The sequence below is a fragment of the Neoarius graeffei genome, chromosome 28 (genome assembly GCF_027579695.1).
Source record: "Neoarius graeffei isolate fNeoGra1 chromosome 28, fNeoGra1.pri, whole genome shotgun sequence".
NCBI classification, from domain to species: Eukaryota; Metazoa; Chordata; class Actinopteri; order Siluriformes; family Ariidae; genus Neoarius; species Neoarius graeffei.
The window spans coordinates 7,062,222-7,084,099 of record NC_083596.1 but is presented as its reverse complement, the minus strand read 5'-3'; the positions used below and the strand labels follow the sequence as shown (position 1 = coordinate 7,084,099).

Below are 21,878 nucleotides of genomic sequence, written 5' to 3'. Positions count from 1 at the left end.
ATGTCATCTCATAAATAATGAAAGCTATTTAATATATCCATCCATTATCTGGAGCCTATCCCAGCTGACTACGGGCGAAAGGCGGGGTACACCCTGGACAAGTCGCCAGGTCATCACAGGGCTGACACATAGACACAGACAACCATTCACACTCACATTCATACCTACGCTCAATTTAGAGTCACCAGTTAACCTAACCTGCATGTCTTTGGACTGTGGGGGAAACCGGAGCACCCGGAGGAAACCCACGCGGACACGGGGAGAACATGCAAACTCCGCACCGAAAGGCCCTCGCCGGCTACGGGGCTCGAACCCGGACCTTCTTGCTGTGAGGTGACAGTGCTAAACACTGCACCGCCCCCTATATATAGCTGTTCTAATGTTTAGCCAGCAGCTAGCACAAAAACTAACTCTAAGGTACCAATATTTTTGCATTACTGTAAGGAAGAGAGGAGTTTGCATTTTTGGATGCAAAAACAGCTACAAACATATTAAAGTTAATTTGTCATAGTGAATTTTTTTTTTTAAATGTGAAATTTCTAATATTTGCAAACCTTTTAATTCCTGAAATCAGTTGCATTTGATTATTGTTCCAATACTTGCGCAAACTTGACAATTACTCGTTTCATCAGGCTAAAGAAACAAAATAATACTGAGGAGAGATGATAAAAGCCGGCTCTACTGTTTCCTGTTCATTAGAAAAGATTAGAGGTCTGAGCCATGTTGATTCAATACCAAAGAATCATATTAGCTTTGAGTCAGACGGGCTTAATGTTCATTAGTGTGTAATATCCAGTTTGAAAAAGCATCATCATCTCAGAGGAATCACCCGTCTTTCTCTACGGCGTTGTCTTCGGTCTCGTCTGTGCTTGTATGTTTTGCAGAGGCTTGCTCTTTATCCGTCTGTCCTCTGTTCTCATCAGTGAGGTCACAGGCGGTGTTGCAGAAAGCCGACTGGGGGAGGTTGATCCGGCGCATTTCCTGTTCGTGGGCTCGCTGCTCCTGCTGCATTTTCAGTTTCAGACTCCTACATTCAGAATGTGTACTATTCAGTAAAAAAAAAAAAAAACAACCATCACACCATCCACGACACATGCATAGCATTCGGAGATCCTAAACCAAAATCTAAACTTCTTTACAGATGTGGACAAAGTACCCAACTTCATTACTTACGTCAAAGTGCAGATCCCACTGGTCAAATGTGACTCCGATACAAGCGAAAGTTGTCCAGTCAAATTTTTACTTAAGTCAAAGTACTCGCTTTTAAAAATTACTTAAGTATTAAAAGTACATTTTCTGTCAACGCATCGTTGTATTATTGCCACAACGCTGACAAACCCTAACGCCGTTACCAATGACAGAAATGTGAATTCACAAAATGAACGCATGCTGTGCCATCATGGCGGTTTAACGTTAAGCTAGCTCGTCAGTGAAACTCCACCTGACATGCTAGCAAACTCTTTTCAAACTTGAAATCATATTGGGTAGCTAACGCTACTAGAAAAGAAAGATTTCTTCATTGTTTATTTGGCAAGATTATGCTAAAATATATTTCCGAAAGGACTTCAGATAAGTTAACGTTATTTATTTTAGCGCAACTCCGATTTTACATGCTAACTAACAGTGTCCAAGTTAACTAGCTATGTGTAAACGTTCGCCGTGGACAAGGCGATGGCAACTTGGTGGGCAAATCCATAGAAAGTCATTTGACTAACCAGACTGCATAGCTATTGCAACATTATCGCTCGCTCTAAAAGCACAAACAACGCATTGCAAGCTTTCTCTTGGAATAAAACGTTTACAGACCTCAATATGCTTCCGCGGGTCGGACAGCGAGTTTTTGTAGGCCGTGATGTGGTTCATTTTTGGCAAACAAATTGTACAGGTTAAAAAGTTGGTTTGATCGAAATAAATTATCATTAAATCTGTCCAAAACAAAAATCATGTTATTTAATAATTATAAAATAAATAAGGCAATAAATGTACAGGTAGATGGTGTTGATATTGAAAGAGTTTCTAATAATAAATTTCTTGGGGTAATAATAGATGATAGAATTAATTGGAAATCACATATAAAATACATACTAATGAAACTATCAAGAAGCATATATGTTGAGTAAAGCTAAGCACATCCTGGACTATAATTCACTCCGCATTCTTTACTGTTCCCTGGTTTTACCGTACTTAAATTACTGCTCAGTGGTGTGGGGAAATACGTATAAATGTTCACGTCATGCAGTAACTATACTTCAAAAAAGAGCTATAAGAATAATTCATAGTGCTGGTTACCGAGATCATACTAATTCACTATTCTTAAATTCAAAATGTTTAAAATTCAGGGATATTATAGAATATAAAACTGCCTTAGTAATGTACAAAGTAAGGAATTATAAAGTACCGAGGAATATCCTAACAATGTTCTCGGATAGAGAGGGGGGCTATAATTTTAGGGGGAAATTGAAATTTAAAATTCGCAGTGCTAGGACAACGTTAAAAATGTTCAGTATCTCTATTTGTGGAGTAAAGCTATGGAACAGTTTGAATGTGGAGCTCAGGAAATGTACAACTATAAACCAGTTCAAAAAAAGGTATAAGGAACAGATCTTTATGAGGTATAGGAAGGAGGAATTACAATAACATTCTATTGATAATATAAGTGTATATATGTGGGTATGGGTACATTCGTATATATTATATAAAAAGTGAGTGTGCGCGCGCGTGTGTATATATATATATATATATTATATATAAGCATAATATGCATAATTATGATATGGGCATCTGTGTACGTATGGCTTTTTTTTGCTGATTTTGTTTTCTTTTGTATATATAGTTTATTATGGCATGTCTGTGAAGATTCTCAATCATCCAGGTCATAATAAACTGTGGGTGGTAGAAATGGGCAACTGGACTTGCTTGAAAATTCTTGAAAACGTTTCACCTCTCGTCCAAAAGGCTTCCTCAGTTCTGTCTGACTAATAGGGAGTATCAGATATTTATCTTCTCCTGAATCAGAATCAGAATTCTGATGACCAGCTCATCTAAGGTGTCACTGAGGCATCACGTTGGTGTGGGTCACTGGAGGCTGGGTGTGAACGGCGAGTCATTAGGGTGATCAAAGGATTGTCTGTTAGGGTGATCAATGGCAATCTGACTCTCTCTGTCCTCCTGTGAGTCACTGAAAACAGCTGGGTCCTGGCGTACACCCAGCCGTCTGGGAAGAGTGTCCAATACCGCCTTGTAGATGGTTGACAAATGATGTCTTAGACCCCCACCTCTGTTCAGTGATGGCCGTTCCAGGTTGACAAAAATGGCTTCTTTAACTCCTCGCTCATACCAACGATCCTTTTTTTTTTTTTGTCAACCTGGAACGGCCATCACTGAACAGAGGTGGGGGTCTAAGACATCATTTGTCAACCATCTACAAGGCGGTATTGGACACTCTTCCCAGACGGCTGGGTGTACGCCAGGACCCAGCTGTTTTCAGTGACTCACAGGAGGACAGAGAGAGTCAGATTGCCACTGATCACCCTAACGGACAATCATTTGATCACCCTAATGACTCGCCGTTCACACCCAGCCTCCAGCGACCCACACCAACATGATGCCTCAATGACACCTTAGATGAGCTGGTCATCAGAATTCTGATTCTGATTCAGGAGAAGATAAATATCTGATACTCCCTATTAGTCAGACAGAACTGAGGAAGCCTTTTGGACGAGAGGTGAAACGTTTTCAAGAATCTTCAAGCAAGTCCAGTTGTCCATTTCTACCACCCACAGTTTATTATGGCAGAAAGTGACGTTTGATTAGCGGTGGTATAGAGGGTTAGGATTTGACAAGTTATTTACTTCTTCCTAATCCTTTCCGAACATTATTATGTTATTGCCTTGTGGCTACGTTATTCTGTTTATGACGATGTTTTGATGATTGCATTTTTTTTTTTTAATATCTTCTTTACTGTTCGGAATAAAGCAAATCAATCAAACATTCAATCAATCAAACAAAGCAAACATTTAAAACAAAATTAATCTTTAATCCTTTCAGAAAACTGAAACATGGGTTCTAGGTATGGCCACGGGTGCGTGCGTTCCCCAGAAGAACCGCCTCCTTCCATTCTGCCGTCAAGTGATCGTGTTCAAATAATGCTACTGGGAAATCATTGAACTGATTTTATCCAGTCTATGGACGTGACGTGACCCTAGTGATTACTGATTGTCTGTCTCAGTGTCGCCTGCAAAAAACCAATTACGTTTTAGAAAAGAAAAGAAAAAAAACACACATCCACTTTCAAAGCCGCTTCAGAGTAACGAGGACCTTGATAGAAATGTCGTGGAGTAAAAAGTACGATATTTGTCTTTCAAATGTAGTGAAGTTAGTCATAAGTTTCCAAAAGAAATAACACTCAAGTAAAGTACAGATACTCAAAAAGTGTACTTAAGTACAGTACTCAAGTAAAATACTTCGTTACTGTCCACCTCTGCTTGTTTATTCATTTATACCACAGCATTATTGAAAGCTTTAAGCACTTGTCAGGGGATTTTTATTACACCCAGGTTAGTTTGAAAGTTATATCGTATTTAACAGCTGTGTGTACTAAATAAAACTTATGTTTACTGATTTATTTGGCATTTCTGAAGAGAGTCCCCAGTCTTAGGTTTTCCAACATGTCAAAGTCTTCAGGACAGAATTTACACTTTGTGATTATTTCCTGTCTTATTGAGGTATTTCACCCACGTGACCAAGTCATGTGATGCTGCCGTTTTGGACAGCACGGTTCAAATCAGTTTGAATGCGAGGAAGGCGACAAACGAAAAACATAAAAGAAAAAGGAGCGAGATGCAGAAAACACCTTCACTATCCAGCGACGTAGGGCATTTACAGGGCGAAACATTGCCCATTATAAATTTGCTGTTACCAGGCAATGACCAAGAACTGTATTATTAGGGTCGGTGTCTGTGTTGTAGCAGTGTACTAGCAGCTAGCTGTTAGCACTAGCTAATGTCAACAACAACAGTAGCTAGTATGTTACTGTAGCAATGTTTACGTTCAGTCATTTGGATGACTGTTAAAACCTTTCAGTCTCAAGTTTTTCCTTTACTGGATTTACTAGTTTACTGAGCTAGCGCGCTCGCTCCCAGCCTGCCCGAGCGCGCTAGCTCAGTAAACTAGTAAATACAGTAAAGGAAAAACTTGAGACTGAAAGGTTTTAACAGTCATCCAAATGACTGAACGTAAACATTGCTACAGTAACATACTAGCTACTGTTGTTGTTGACATTAGCTAGCTTGACGTTCAAAATGGCGGACACCAGGGTGTCACGTGACCATGTGACGTCAGGTGAAATACCTCAATAGACTTTAGGAAAGGATGCTGGTGAGGGAACGACTGTTCATAGGTGCTGTAAGTAATAAGAGAAACTAACTGGTAACTATAAAGGGATAAAAAAAAAAGTCCATGTTGGTGATTTACATTTTTATTTATTATCGTCAGGCGGTATTTGTTTATATTTGGAGGCTACTTTGTAAAATTTGCCAAGTCTTGTTTTTGATAATAATAATAATAATAATAATATACAGGTTCAGATATAAATTCATAAATCTGAACTACTTGTAATGTTTGTAGGCTGCTGTTTCATAGTTAATTATACAGGGGAGCTTTGCGCAGAAAAAGAGCCCTGAAACCACATATAGCAAATTGGTATAAAAGTATTACATCATATAGGTTCCCATATGGTCTAGCGGTTAGGATTCCTGGTTTTCGCCCGGGTTCGACTCCCGGTATGGGAAGATAATTCGTATATAAATTGGAAGGGGATGTAGAGCAGAAGGCTCTCATGCTTCGGGTGCTCTACCACTCATTTGGGCGGCACAGTGGTGTAGTGGTTAGCACAGTCGCCTCACAGCAAGAAGGTTCCGGGTTCGAATCCAGCAGCCGGTGAGGGCCTTTCTGTGTGGAGTTTGCATGGTTTCCCCCACAGTCCAAAGACATGCAGTTAGGTTAACGTGGGGCGGCCTTGGGCTGAGGTGCCCTTAAGCAAGGTACTTAACCCCTGACTGCTCCCCGGGTGCTCTGGTGTGGCTGCCCACTTCACTGCTTCAGATGGGTTAAATGCAGAGGATGAATTTCACCGTGCTTGAAGTATGTCTGTGACAAATAAAGGTTTCTTCTTCTAATATGCAATTATTATATCCATAATAGGTGCTATTTGTGGCACACAACCTTTTTACTCAGGTCAAAAGCATGATACATTAGATACCTATTTAACCCTAAAAGGACCTAAACTACTGAGTGGGATCAGTTCGAACCTCAGAAGTGGTGTGGTGTGCTGCTCAGTCTATTCAACTGACATAACATTTTGCTTTTAGGAGTTTGTTACTCTATAGATTCTTTATCTAAAAGTATGTTTGTTTCAAGATCGATGAAAAAAAAAAAAAAAAAGTGTTTAACAAGGTGACGGATTTTCTGTCGGGGTCCCATAACTCAGATTTGTTGCAAAAATATTTCAGCAAGTTAGTCGCTTCTTTATGCATCTATCTTTGCCTATCTGTACGTTTGCATGCTTGTCTCAGATGTCTGCCATAATTAAGAATATAACTCTTTCTTACAAACTGTAAATAACTAGTGAACCTGTTAGTTATAGAGTTACTGAAATGTCTGACGCTCATCTGTCCATGCACTCTCCATAACGTAAATATGCTTTGTGCTAATATGCTAATGCTTAATGTGTCCACATACCAACTCTTCAATAAAAAGCTGGGATAAGCGATTCCTTATTTGAATAAAAGATTTAAGACAAAATTTGAAACCTGCACGTCAAATATAATATTTCGAATTAGAAGTATCATTCTTTTTTTTTTTTTACTTATTCATTAATATGGAATATCAAATGAGTTCATTGCATCAAACATCTGGACATATTTGAAGGTAGCTTAATATGCATGCTCTGAGAAAATGCTCATTCTGCTTTATTTCTGGTCATAATACGTGTCACCAATAACTGCTTTTATCTTTGTGTTTGAATCCTTAAGCAAAGTGTTACTTCTTGATGACATTTAAAAAAATAAAATAAAAATACAGAAACTGCTAGCAGCTTAGTAATAAACGTATCACAGAAATTTCTGAAATGAGAGATTGTGAGCCGAGTTCTGGAATGTAGATAAGCTATAAATATTCTCAAGTTCTGTCGCAAGAGTTTAAAATATTTCTGGCTTTTTTATGTTCTCTATGTACTTAAATGTCTCATTTTAAACTTAATTTGATAATATCATGTAAATACATGATTTCTATTCACATAGACTTAGTAAATGAGTAATTAAAAAAAAATACAGACATTATAATGGACTTAAGTGATACGGAGATATGTTATTTACCAGCTGGGAGGTCCGTATCGTGGTCTTGAAAGTACTGAGCGAGGCCCTCTGGGCCGAGGTCAGTATTCAGGGCCAAGGTCACAGTATTTCACCATACCGACCGACCTTAAGCTGGTAAATAATATATTTATTTTTTTCTTTACCAAATTCTAACAGAAAACGAGAGCACCCGAAAGGGAAAACCGAGCCGAGCCGCCATTTTGAATCCTCATTCACGGCTGTAATGCAAATTGCTTCCTCCTCGGTATACAAGTGCACTTCCATGGCAGGGGAAAAAAAAAAAAAAAACTACATTTTGCTGCCTATGTAGTTCCCTATTTATACAAAATTGAGTCATTCAGGATTCAGCCATGTTTTTGCTTGGCATTAGCAAGTTACAGGTTTTTAGCTTTCTCCTGAAATGTTTTCTTTTATTTCTTCTTCCTCAGGGTAGTAAAACTCGCTTTCACTGTGAACACTGTCGTTATCGCTATCCATGCTGTAAAATGAATGCTAGTCTCCTGAGAAATGCTGGCAAAAATTTATAAGATTTTTTATACGAACAAATCACCAGAGGTCCGTAACCAGGGTCTGTAACCGGGGTCCGTACCATAGGATACAGACTCGCTCACCAGCCAATCAGAGCGCAGGATTTGGACCGTGAAAAAAATAAACATATATATATTTAACGTTTTTACATGCGATATTTAGCATTTCCTTTTATTTTTGGTGAAAATGGTGATTGTTGACATTACAACAAGTAAAAATAATTTGTTTGGGATGTAAATAAAGGGTTAATACTGAGAAACCAGACTTGGCAGATTTTGCAAAGTAGGTTACATGTGCTCCCTGACTACTACCTACTGCTCTGGTATAAGAGGAATAAAAAGCCTTAGTAGGGTGAGAACTGTAATTCTATGATAAAAGGAAAATCAACTTAGACATACTGTATACATTAAAATGCTGTGGTATAAAAGGAATAAAAACACTGCTGTTATTGGAAAATGATCAAACGCGTGGTACATTAACACCAAATTGGATCACCTTTATTATTTTCCTCTAATTGTACACCCCGTTATCATTTACTCCTTAGGTATAAAATTTTCTTTTTGAACAGCAAATAAATTTTAAACGCCCATCACTGTCAATAATTTAACCCGAGACCTTCCATCTTAAACTATTCCTCTAATATTGGACAGGTTGTTGGGTTGTTTGGAGTTTTTTTTGCTCCATATTATATTATTCCCTCCACTTACTTCTGATAGAAATAGATGATGGCTATTCCTGCTCCCAACGCTATGATGATCAGCATAAGAAGAGCGGCTAGGGTGTAGCCTGGGAAAGGAGAGGAGAAAACATCAGCGTCTGTCTGTGAATTAGGACAAAGCACTAAACATTTCACAGCTCCTGAAACTGGAAGACATACCAACAGCTCCAGGGTCTTTTTTCTTGAGGTTCGATTTTCTGCCAAGGCCAGGGTCGGGTTTCACTGGGCGGACATGTGGAGGCTTCGTCTGTACTGTAAATCAATTAGACATACACCAGAAAAATGGCTTGGTGCACATTCGTCCCCGTTCCACTGTGGGCCAAAACAAGAGCTTGAGCCTTGTTCTTGGTCCTTTTTTAGTGTTAACCAGGGCTTAAACCAATAACATTACGTCAGCAGTTATCAAGTTAAAAGAAATTCTAAACTCTGGTGCTTACACAGTACAGGAAGTGATTATTGACATTATCGATATTACTGTACAGCTGAAGATGTTGATTAATTTTCCAGAACACCACCTCTGACAACATGCAGCTTTGAATCCATGGCCTCAAGGATAGAGAAGTAGCTTTGGGACCAAAAGGTCGCTGGTTTGATTCTCTGGACGAGCAGAAATAGCTGAAGTGCCCTTGAGCAAGGCACCCAACCCTCAACTGCTCCCCAGGCTGCTCTGGGTATGTTGTATATTGCTCTGGATAAGAGCTGGGGGGGATGGTGGGGATCATCCCCCCCCTCTGGTTTTTATCTCTGCTGAAAAAAAATCCTCGGGGACAACCCCGTCAATAAAACAAACAAACCAAAAAAAAAAGTTGACATGACAGGCATGTTGTGACACAGTTTTCTATGGTCTACATTGCACTCGCTTTCAAAATGACCCGAAGTGGCAGCTTTGATGTTCACGAACGTCCCCAGCAAATAGATACATTGTAGATAATAACAATATCTTTGCGTTCTATGCAGGGATGCAAACAGCGCGCCTTTTGGCGGATGCCGCCTTTTTCACGGCCGATTTTTTTTTTTTTTAGGAGGGGCGTTGGAGTGTCTGATTATAGTTTCAAAGTAAATTCTGTATTAAAATTACTAAATAAGCAAATCCGTTACAGTCCATGAAACAGGAAGTATAAGGATGAGGAAAAAAAACAGTTTAAATCGGAAAGCTGTGCACAATGTGAACTGCGCCATCAGAGCAAACTGTTCATTTAGTATTCATGTATTTTAGTGATTTTCGAGTCACTGTCCATTTAATCCGGAGGGAGAGAAACATCACAGCAATGCGACAAGCAATGCGAACTTTGTTGTGTGTTAGTGTTCGTGTATTTATGCCGCTTTTCCACTACAAACGCGGCTGAGTTGGGCTGAGCCGTGCCGTGCTGAGTCGGGTTGAGCGGGGCTGTTGGAGTTGCATTTCGGCTACAACCGCGCTGAACCGTGCTGGCTGGAAGTGGGTGGACACATTGGGTGGAGTTAGCGAAAGTGGGTGGACGTCAGGTGATGTCGTTAAGCAGCGCAAACAGTGACATCAGTGAGCTTTTAAGCGGTAGTCTCACGACCCGAATAGTAAACAATAAACATGGAGGACATGGAGTCGTTAGTGTTGCTGGTCTTGGTGCTGTGGCTTGTTGTCACCGACAATGCGGAGAGATACTGGCAAGAGCGTATAGATGAGGCGAGGCGCATAAGGCTTCAGAAATTCTCGTAATTCGTAATTATTCTTCTTCCGGGTTTGCGGTGTTTACAGATCCCAGCGTGCTCGCGGGGTGTGTGTGGGCATGTGAGGACACTCCTCCTCACCAATCAGTGCACAGGGGAGTGTCTGCTCACGCCCCCAGCCTCACTCGGCTCGCTTTGGCTCGCTTCAGCCCCACTCCAAAACGGTGCGAGTTTTAGGGGCTAAGCAGGGCTGAAGCGAGCTGAGTCGTGCTGGTTTTTGGTAGTCGAAACGCGAGCCGTGTCGGGCTGAAGTGAGCTGAAGCGAGCTGAAAAAGGGTAGTGGAAAAGGGCCTTTAGTCAGAGAGATAGGAAGATGAATTTACTATCTCTGGTTTAGTGTTCGTTTTCATTTAGTGTTATTCATTTGATATCATCGGATGTTATTGAGCTGTTAGCCTATTGTTACCTTAATTTTGTGACGTTTCATGATAAAAAAAAAAAACATCCCCCCCTTCTGGTTTTTTGACAAATCGCACCCTGGATAAGAGCGTCTGCTCTGAACAATGCCTAATAATGAATGCATATGTTTTAATAACATTATCATTTCTAAAGCAACTACGAATTCAATGGGACTTATACCGTTCAAAAGTTTGGGGTCACTTTGAAGTTTCCTTCAGGGATGAGAGTTTTCCGCTTTTTGGCGGAATTCCGCTTTTTTTCAGTCAAAACGGACCTTTTTTATATTGTTGCAAATCCGTTGAGAAAATTTTAGGGGGGTAGGGTAGGGTCTGGTACTATTTCTGGGCGGCCGGACTGACTCGCCATCAGCTGACGCATATATCAGGACTCGCGTAATGTTTACAATTCACAGAAATGTAGGCATCCATTTTGAATATCGTACTTTCTCGTAAGACGTTAGTTTGCCGTTAGTTTGTATTTGGTGTATAACCAATGTCTCATGTGTTGTGATTGGCCCCTGTATCGGCATTTGCTGAATGACAACCAATCCGTATTCACCTTCTTAAACCACCTTCCCACGCTACATGATTGGTTCTTTGCACGTGTGGAGTACTGCAGCAATACTCGTGTATGCAGTTTTGTATCAATCAAAATGCCGAATGTTATCGAGACTCGCGACGAAGCTAAAGTGCGTGAGATAGATGCGGATCTGAAAAACAAGTTTCGATGGGACTGGTTGGATAGAAAGGTGATGGTGTCACCAGTGGGAAGCAGTAAGCAGGAACCATTATCTGTACTTGTGTCTGATTTCGTGAAAAAGCTCGATGTCGCTGGCAAAGCTCTCTGTACAGTGTGTGATGTCATTCTTTACGGATCGAGAGGATGGAAGGCTTTACAGAGTCACGCAACCTCGGTGAAACATCGAAAACAGACATTTCTATTGAAAAGCAACTATTCGATCTCAAGTGCTTTTCGACAGCCCGGTCAAACTCACCCTACTGGCGCTGGCGGCGCAACTCCAAGCACCGGCACGACCACAGCCGCGCCTGCGGTGGCTACAACATCGGCAGTGAAGCTGGTCATACCAATATCAGACAGAATGTCACATCAAATAAGGAATCCTTATTTTTGAAAGAAAAGCACTGTTCTTTTCAATGAAGATCACTTTAAACTAATCAGAAATACACTCTATAGAGGATTTCGGTCTACGTCATTGTTTCCATAGCGACAATATTTATGCCGCCATTTTGACGGTCACAAATATGGCGACTACCGGTAGCGATACACTGTTGATCATGACGAAGTCTCATTGTCGAGTATTTTATCCGGCCTAGATGACGCGAGTAAGAAGCGAGATCACCAGAAAATCAATGATGCTGGTGTACGTGATCCGTACACGTTACCAGGCTATCTTTTTCTGGCTTTGCAGCGCTGGTGATCTTCCTGACCTGCAGTCAGGCGTGTGGGAAATACCAGGGAAAAAACATCAAAGAAAAAGGAGCGAGATGCAGAAAACACCTTCACTATCCAGCGACGTAGGGCATTTACAGGGCGAGCAGAGGGAGAGGTATTTGCAAAAATTGAGGTTAGCAGGCTTAGAGAACGACGTTTACCTGCTTCCACCAGGATTGTTCACTGACGTACGGAAGTACACGAAGCCCTCGTCTTTACCTGACTTCGGCCCACATGATCTGTATACCTATGTCGTTAAAAACCAGGCTGGGTAACATGCCTACATCAGCGGGTCGTCCCTGGAGCCGGTGGTCGCCATCTTATTACAGCTAAGGTTTGTTCACATTTTCATTTACTTTCGGTCCTCAGGATAAACAAAATGTTATTAAAATGTCATTGAAATAACTTCTTAGTCTGTTGAGACATGGCCCGTTATAAATTTGCTGTTACCAGGCAATGACCAAGAACTGTATTATTAGGGTCGGTGTAGTTGTAGCAGTGCACTAGCAGCTAGCTGTTAGCACTAGCTAATGTCAACAAGATAGTAGCTGGTATGTTACTGTAGCAATGTTTACGTTCAGTCATTTGGATGACTGTTAAAACCTTTCAGCCTCAAGTTTTTCCTTTACTGTATTTACTAGTTTACCGAGCTAGCGCGCTCGCTCCCAGCCTGCCCGAGCGCGCTAGCTCAGTAAACTAGTAAATACAGTAAAGGAAAAACTTGAGGCTGAAAGGTTTTAACAGTCATCCAAATGACTGAACGTAAACATTGCTACAGTAACATACTAGCTACTGTTGTTGTTGACATTAGCTAGCTTGACCTTCAAAATGGCGGACACCGGGGCGTCACGTGACCTGTGACGTCACGTCGAAATCCTCTATACATTGCTAATGTAGCTGCAAATGTCTGGTTTTTGGTGCAATATCTCCATAGGTGTATAGAGGCCCATTTCCAGCAACTCTCACTCCAGTGTTCTAATGGTACAATGTGTTTGCTCATTGCCTCAGAAGGCTAATGGATGATTAGAAAACCCTTGTACAATCATGTTAGCACAGCTGAAAACAGTTGAGCTCTTTAGAGAAGCTATAAAATTGACCTTCCTTTGAGCAGATTGAGTTTCTGGAGCATCACATTTGTGGGGTCGATTAAATGCTCAAAATGGCCAGAAAAATGTCTCGACTATATTTTCTATTCATTTTACAACTTATGGTGGTAAATAAAAGTGTGACTTTTCATGGAAAACACAAAATTGTCTGGGTGACCCCAAACTTTTGAACGGTAGTGTATATGTACATGTACTCAAATTATTTCATTTTCAACAAATTAAAATGTATATTGGTTGCTACAGTAAAGTGTTCTCTAAGGAGAGAGCTGCTATAATGTAAGTGATAACAGAAACCACTTGTCTTGCAGACATTTCACATGATACGCAGCTATGAATGAATACAAAGCATGATACATCACTCTTTAATCAATTGCAACAAAAACTGACATCATGAACAAATTGCCTTGGTATAAGAGGAATAAAACATTCCGGGATGCGATGTTATAGGAAAATAATCAGCCTACCACAGGGCGGTAGTGGTAACTGTGCTTTGTGTCACGCCGCATTATACCACAGCGAAGCTGATTATATTACTATAATAGCACATCCCCAATGTGTTAATTAAAAGAGTTATCAAAAGCAGACAGTATATGGGGGTTGGGACGACACATGGGATAGAATAGTCAGATGTTCCCCAAGTTGGATGAATTTACCTGTAAAAATTCCTCTACCTGTGTAGTGAATAAACAACATGTCAAATTGTGCCATCTTATGCAATCTTTAATACAAATCAAAAATTGAAACCATGGCTTTTAACACTGATTTTTTTAAAGGGTCATGACTGTTTTAAGTAAAACTTTACTTATACACTCACCGGTGTATCACTTTATTAGGACCACCCAACCACCTTCTGTTTCATGCACTTATCTAATCAGCCGATCCCTTGACGGCAGCACGATGCATCAAATCATGAAGATACAAATCAAGAGCTTCGGTTAACGTTCACACATCAGAATAGGAAAAATTGTGATCTCAAAGTGTGACTTTCTTTCTTTCACTGTGGCATGGGTGTCGGTTTGAGCCAGATGGACTGGTTTGAGTATTTCAGAAGCTGCTGATCTCCTGGGGTTTTCACACACAACAGTCTCTAAAGTTTACACAGAATGGTCTCATCTCATCTCATTATCTCTAGCCGCATTATCCTTCTACAGGGTCGCAGGCAAGCTGGAGCCTATCCCAGCTGACTACGGGCGAAAGGCGGGGTACACCCTGGACAAGTCGCCAGGTCATCACAGGGCTGACACATAGACACAGACAACCATTCACACTCACATTCACACCTACGGTCAATTTAGAGTCACCAGTTAACCTAACCTGCATGTCTTTGGACTGTGGGGGAAACCGGAGCACCCGGAGGAAACCCACGCGGACACGGGGAGAACATGCAAACTCCACACAGAAAGGCCCTCGCCGGCCACGGGGCTCGAACCCGGACCTTCTTGCTGTGAGGCGACAGCGCTAACCACTACACCACCGTGCCGCCACACAGAATGGTGCGAAAAACATTTCTTGTTTTGAGTGAGTGACAGTTCTTTGGGTGGAAACAAACGCCTTATTGATAAGAGAGATCAGAGGAAAATGGTCAGGTTCGAGCTGCCAGGAAGGATATAGTAACTCATAGCAACTCTTTACAACCGTGGTGAGCAGAAAAGCATCTCGGCAGAAAAGCAACAGCAGAAGACCGCATTGGGTTCCACTCCTGCAGCCGAGAACAGGAATCAAGAACGTTAAAGTGGCCAGTGAGTGTATGCACAGTATATAATGTATCATTATATGAAAAATTCAAGGTTTCTAATTGGACAATTTTCAGAAGAATTATTTGATTATTTTTGTTTTCTTTCACTCTGGACCGCTGACATCCTGCATGTTGCAGAAGACTAATACTCAGCTGAGGTTTACGCCTGTGTGTACCTGTCTATATACCTTGACATATCTCTAAAACGCAGTCTTGTTTCTCAATGCCCTTTTCCTCTGCAGCTATAAAACACCACGGCTTGCCAGAGGCATCTGGGTTGCGGCAGTAGCTGTGATCCCAGTCCCCTGAAAAAGAAGATACATATGGCACATCACTACAGCATGGCAAGACAAGTTCAACAGCACTTTTCATACACGCAAACATGGAACATCTACATGGGCTGCGTCTCTGAATGCCACACAGGAGTGCTAACTTGGCATTTGGAGCCTGTCGTGTTCATATGGCGCTGCACGCTTTTGACTTTAGGTACTGTGCAGTGAAATAGTATCTGCTCAACCTTATAAAACACCAGCAAGTTCTCTAGTCTACGTTTTAGTTGCCCATGGCAGCACTTAATGATTCACGTTACATTAGTGTACGAATGAATTGGAAACTAGTAAAAAAAAAAAAAAAAAAAGTCTTTTACCTGGGTCAGCATTCAGGTCAATGCTCAGGTTGTACGTGTTGCTTACATTCAACCAGTTTAAGCAGCTCCGTCCAGAGGAGCTGGTCTGTTTTACTCCCTTATAAGACCTTCCATTTAGTTCAATACACTCTGAGAATGAAGTGATAGTAAGATAATGTCATAATGATGTCACGTAAAAACACCATGTACTGTATTAAGAAAATTCTGACACAGTTCAGTCCAGATGTTTGCATCCACCATTGTATTTGGGGGGGGGGGGGGGGGGGATTCCAAGATTTCCTGTAACAACAGTCTTAAACATTGGATGAAACTCTTGAAATCTAAGCATTTGTGAAGGAATTTATCATCATCATCATCATCATCATCATCATCCTGGCCAGTTTAAAACAGTTACATTGCATTTCCAGCTGTTTCTATTAATGTTTAACCCTTTACTATTTTCAGTTTATCCGTTTCGCATTCGTGAAAGGAGTCTCAAGTGTTAATGATTTGAAATGGTCACAGAACACATAAAGCTGTAACTTCCTACAAAGGAAAGTCTTCAAGAGAGGACAGTTTATAGCTGGAACTAACTGCTTTCCACAACATTAACTGTAACTATAAAGGGATAAAAATAAGAATATGTTGCTCTTTAACAACTGGCATAAGAGGAATAAAACACTTCAGAACATGCTATTATTGGAAAATAATCAACAAGGTAGTAACAGTAATCCTGTGGTAACTAACAAGAACCAACTTCACAGACGTACGGTACATGTGCAACATTAAAAATCCAAAACATAAAGCGAAATAAACAGGAAAATACTGTAGTACGAGAGGTTGTTTTTCATGACCCATTGACTTCTACATGGATATTACGATGGAGGGGATGTTTTTCAAAAGATACGAGTTGTTTGGAAATATTAATCACCATCATCACAGATAGAAATGCAAATATTTAAATAATACTGGCTGGCATTGAGTGGTATATCAGGTATATTCCATTCAGCTAGCATGAAACTGAATGAGTCCCATGCTAGCTGAATGGAATATATCTGATATACCATGAAAAAAAAGCCAGCCAATATTATTATTATACATACGGATTCCTTTCGGGTGTTCAACACATCTTTTTCTCAAAATCGTCCGTATTTAACAAAGCAAACTTGGTGGCCATGTTTGTTTACAACTTGTCCCAGTCGCTCGCTAGCGCGGAAGTTTTACATCTCCGACGCATTGCGTCATGTTGTCTTGACAGCCATGCAATATCGTAAACCATATTCAACACTCATTCTCCATTGGGTAGAGTGATGTAATACACATAGGATAAGCGATATGCTAACAATATTGCAGGCTATCAAACCAAATGAATGAAACCAGCTAGAAAGGAATAGAACACGTTTTTATTCCATCAAAAAAGCGTCCTGTATACAGTTACAGTGGGGCAAAAAAGTATTTAGTCAGCCACCAATTGTGCAAGTTCTCCCACTTAAAAAGATAAGAGAGGTCTGTAATTTTCATCATAGGTACACTTCAACTATGAGAGACAGAATGGGGGAAAAGAATCCAGGAAATCACATTGCAGGATTTTTAATGAATTAATTGGTAAATTCCTCGGTAAAATAAGTATTTGGTCACCTACAAACAAGCAAGATTTCTGGCTCTCACAGACCTGTAACAACTTCTTTAAGAGGCTCCTCTGTCCTCCACTCGTTACCTGTATTAATGGCACCTGTTTGAACTCGTTATCAGTATAAAAGACACCTGTCCACAACCTCAAACAGTCACACTCCAAACTCCACTATGGCCAAGACCAAAGAGCTGTCAAAGGACACCAGAAACAAAATTGTAGACCTGCACCAGGCTGGGAAGACTGAATCTGCAATAGGTAAGCAGCTTGGTGTGAAGAAAATCAACTGTGGGAGCAATTATTAGAAAATGGAAGACATACAAGACCACTGATAATCTCCCTCGATCTGGGGCTCCACGCAAGATCTCACCCCATGGGGTCAAAATGATCACAAGAACGGTGAGCAAAAATCCCAGAACCACAAGGGGGGGGCCTAGTGAATGACCTGCAGAGAGCTGGGACCAAAGTAACAAAGGCTACCATCAGTAACACACTACGCCGCCAGGGACTCAAATCCTGCAGTGCCAGACGTGTCCCCCTGCTTAATCCAGTACATGTCCAGGCCCGTCTGAAGTTTCCTAGAGAGCATTTGGATGACCCAGAAGAGGACTGGGAGAATGTCACATGGTCAGATGAAACCAAAATAGAACTTTTTGGTAAAAATTCAACTTGTGTTTGGAGGAGAAAGAATGCTGAGTTGCATCCAAAGAACACCATACCTACTGTGAAGCATGGGGGTGGAAACATCATGCTTTGGGGCTGTTTTTCTGCAAAGGGACCAGGACGACTGATCCATATAAAGGAAAGAATGAATGGGGCCATGTATCATGAGATTTTGAGTGAAAACCTCCTTCCATCAGCAAGGGCATTGAAGATGAAACGTGGCTGGGTCTTTCAGCATGACAATGATCCTAAACACACCGCCCGGGCAACGAAGGAGTGGCTTCGTAAGAAGCATTTCAAGGTCCTGGAGTGGCCTAGCCAGTCTCCAGATCTCAACCCCATAGAAAATCTTTGGAGGGAGTTGAAAGTCTGTGTTGCCCAGTGACAGCCCCAAAACATCACTGCTCTAGAGGAGATCTGCAGGGAGGAATGGGCCAAAATACCAGCAACAGTGTGTGAAAAACTTGTGAAGACTTACAGAAAACATTTGACCTCCGTCATTGCCAACAAAGGGTATATAACAAAGTATTGAGATGAACTTTTGTTATTGACCAAATACTTATTTTTCCACCATAATTTGCAAATAAATTCTTTAAAAATCAGACAATGTGATTTTCTGGATTTTTTTCTCTCATTTTGTCTCTCATAGTTGAGGTATACCTATGATGAAAATTACAGGCCTCTCTCATCTTTTTAAGTGGGAGAACTTGCACAATTGGTGACTGACAATACTTTTTTGCCCCACTGTAGGTCCATATATATTTGGACACTGACACAAATTTTTTTTTTTTTTTTTTTTTTACCTGTTTACTGAAACATATTCAAGTTATAGTTATATAATGGACAAAGTCCAGACTTTCAGCTTTCATTTGAGGGTATCCACATTAAAATTGGATGAAGGGTTTAGGAGATTCAGCTCCTTAGCATGTGCCACCCTGTTTTTAAAGGAACCAAAAGTAATTGGACAATTGACTCAAAGGCTATTTCATGGGCAGGTGTGGGCAATTCCTTCGTTATGTCATTCTCAATTAAGCAGATAAAAGGCCTGGAGTTGATTTCAGGTGTGGTGCTTGCATTTGGAAGATTCTGCTGTGAAGAAAACATGCAGTCAAAGGAGCTCTCCATGCAGGTGAAACAAGCCATCCTTAAGCTGTGAAAACAGAAAAAACCCATCCGAGAAATTGCTACAATATTAGGAGTGGCAAAATCTACAGTTTGGTACATCCTGAGAAAGAATGAAAGCACTGGTGAACTCATCAATGCAAAAAGACCTGGACACTCACAGAAGACAACATTGGTGGATGATCGCAGAATAATTTCCATGGTGAAGAGAAACCCCTTCACGACAGCCAACCAAGTGAACAACACTCTCCAGGAGGTAGGCGTATCAATATCCAAATCTACCATAAAGAGAAGACTGCATGAAAGTAAATACAGAGGGTTCACTGCACGGTGCAAGCCACTCATACAGTAAGCCTCAAGAATAAAAAGGCTAGATTGGACTTTGCTAAAAAAGCATCTAAAAAAGCCAACACAGTTCTGGAAGAACATTCTTTGGACAGATGAAACCAAGATCAACCTCTACCAGAATGATGGAAAGAAAAAAGTATGGCAAAGGTGTGGTACAGCTCATGATCCAAAGCATACCATATCATCTGTAAAACACGGCGGAGGCAGTGTGGTGGCTTGGGCATGCATGGCTGCCAGTGGCACTGGGTCACTAGTGTTTATTGATGATGTGACACAGGACAGAAGCAGCCGGATGAATTCTGAGGTATTCAGAGACATGCTGTGTGCTCAAATCCAGCCAAACTGATTGGTCGGCGTTTCATAATACAGATGGACAATGACCCAAAACATAAAGCCAAAGCAACCCAGGAGTTTATTAAAGCAAAGAAGTGGAATATTCTTGAATGGCCAAGTCAGTCACCTGATCTCAACCCAATTGAGCATGCATTTCACTTGTTAAAGACTAAACTTCAGACAGAAAGGCCCACAAACAAACAGCAACTGAAAACCGCTGCAGTAAAGGCTTGGCAGAGCATTAAAAAGGAGGAAACACAGCGTCTGGTGATGTCCATGAGTTCAAGACTTCAGGCAGTCATTGCCAACAAAGGGTTTTCAACCAAGTATTAGAAATGAACATTTTATTTACAATTATTTAATTTGTCCAATTACTTTTGAGCCCCTGAAATGAAGGGATTGTGTTTAAAAATGCTTTAATTCCTCACATTTTTATGCAATCATTTTGTTCAACCCACTGAATTAAAACTGAAAGTCTGAACTTCAACTGCATCCGAATTGTTTTGTTCAAAATTCATTGTGGTAATGTACAGAACCAAAATTAGAAAAATGTTGCCTCTGTCCAAATATTTATGGACCTTAATGTATATAATAATGACTGATGTTCTATAGTAATTTACAAAAATCTTAGGCACACGTAAAGAAATGCTATAGAGCAAAGACTGACAGCTTAACATTTTGTTCTTAGTCTGGAAACTCAGTGTCTTGTTGCTGTAAATCAAGTTCTTTATTCTGCCCTATGGGGATGCAAATTATTCTAGCTGTGTTAAGATTTTACAGATCGAATACAGAATTAAAGTCTTCATCATAAAGAAAGGAGATTGAGCTGGGTTTGGAGAGATGGAGGTATGCATTGGAACGAAGAGGAATGAAGGTGAGCAGTAGCAAAACAGAATACATGTGCGTCAGTGAGAATGGGGATGAGAGTGTAGTGAAGATGCAAGGAGTAGACGTAAAGAAAGTTGGTGAATTCAAGTCCCTGGGGTCAACTGTGCAGGAAAATGGGGGTTGCGATAGTGAGGTGAGAAAGACAGTGCAGGCAGGGTGGAGCAGTTGGAGAAGGATGTCGGGAGTCATTTGTGATCGGAAAGTCCCAGCAAAAGTGAAAGGTAAGATGTATAAGACAGTAGTGAGACCAGCTGTGATGTACGGATTGGAGGCCGTACCCTTAACGAAGAGACAGGAGGCAAAGTTGGAGGTGGCGGAGTTGAGGATGTTAAGGTTTGCGATGGGAGGTTGGACAGGATAAGGAACGAGCACATCAGAGGGACAGCACATGTGGAGAGCTTGGGAATTAAGCTAAGAGAGATGAGACTGAGATGGTATGGGCACATCCTGAGAAGAGATGCAGAGCATGTTGGAAGGAGAACGTTGAGGATGGAGCTGCCAGGCACACGAAAACGAGGAAGGCCAAAGAGGAGATACATGGATGTGGTGAGAGAGGACATGAAAGTGGCAGGTGTGGTAGAGAAGGATGCGGAAGACAGGGAGCAATGGAGACGAAAGATCCGCTGTGGCGACCCGTAATCGGGAGCAGCCAAAAGAAGAAGAAGTCTTCATCATAAACATGCTGCACATTAATAAAAAAGAATAAATCAATGAAGATAGCTATAAATCATGGAAAACAGACAAATCAGGTATAAATGAGTCATAATTTTAGAAGGGAATGATAGGCTATATACTAAGCACCCTAAAGTGGGCCATTTAGTACCTTTAGTACCCAAGCTATAGGTAACAGACACTTCTTTAACATCATTCAACCTTCATGACCATTTTTACATTCATGTGAAAGAAAAGGTTCAAGCTTGAAAAATCCATTTTTAATTTGAATTTTAAAACCCAATACTCTCTACAGCACTATTTGAAAGTTTGTCTATTCACAAAACCATCTCATATCTAGTGCACTTCGTGTCCATTTAGGTGACTTACCGCGGATGACTGACGAGCCAACGGTGAGTATAAAAGCCATGCACGCGCATCCACGTGGGAGCATTTTTTAAAAATTGACTTTTAAATTTAAAACCGCACGAGCGACCATTAAAAACCATCAACCATCATTATGAACATCAGATGCATCAGTAAGCCCTTAGCGTCGGAGGAGAAATGCCACTGAATACACTCGCATTCCACTCCTCCTTC

The 21,878-nt window shown here is 40.9% G+C and overlaps 1 pseudogene; it reads right to left on the bottom strand.

Moving 5' to 3' along the window:
* Window positions 1-719: 719 nt before the first annotated feature.
* On the bottom strand, window positions 720-21,732 carry LOC132875579 (phosphoinositide-3-kinase-interacting protein 1-like; annotated as a pseudogene).
* Window positions 21,733-21,878: the final 146 nt, after the last annotated feature.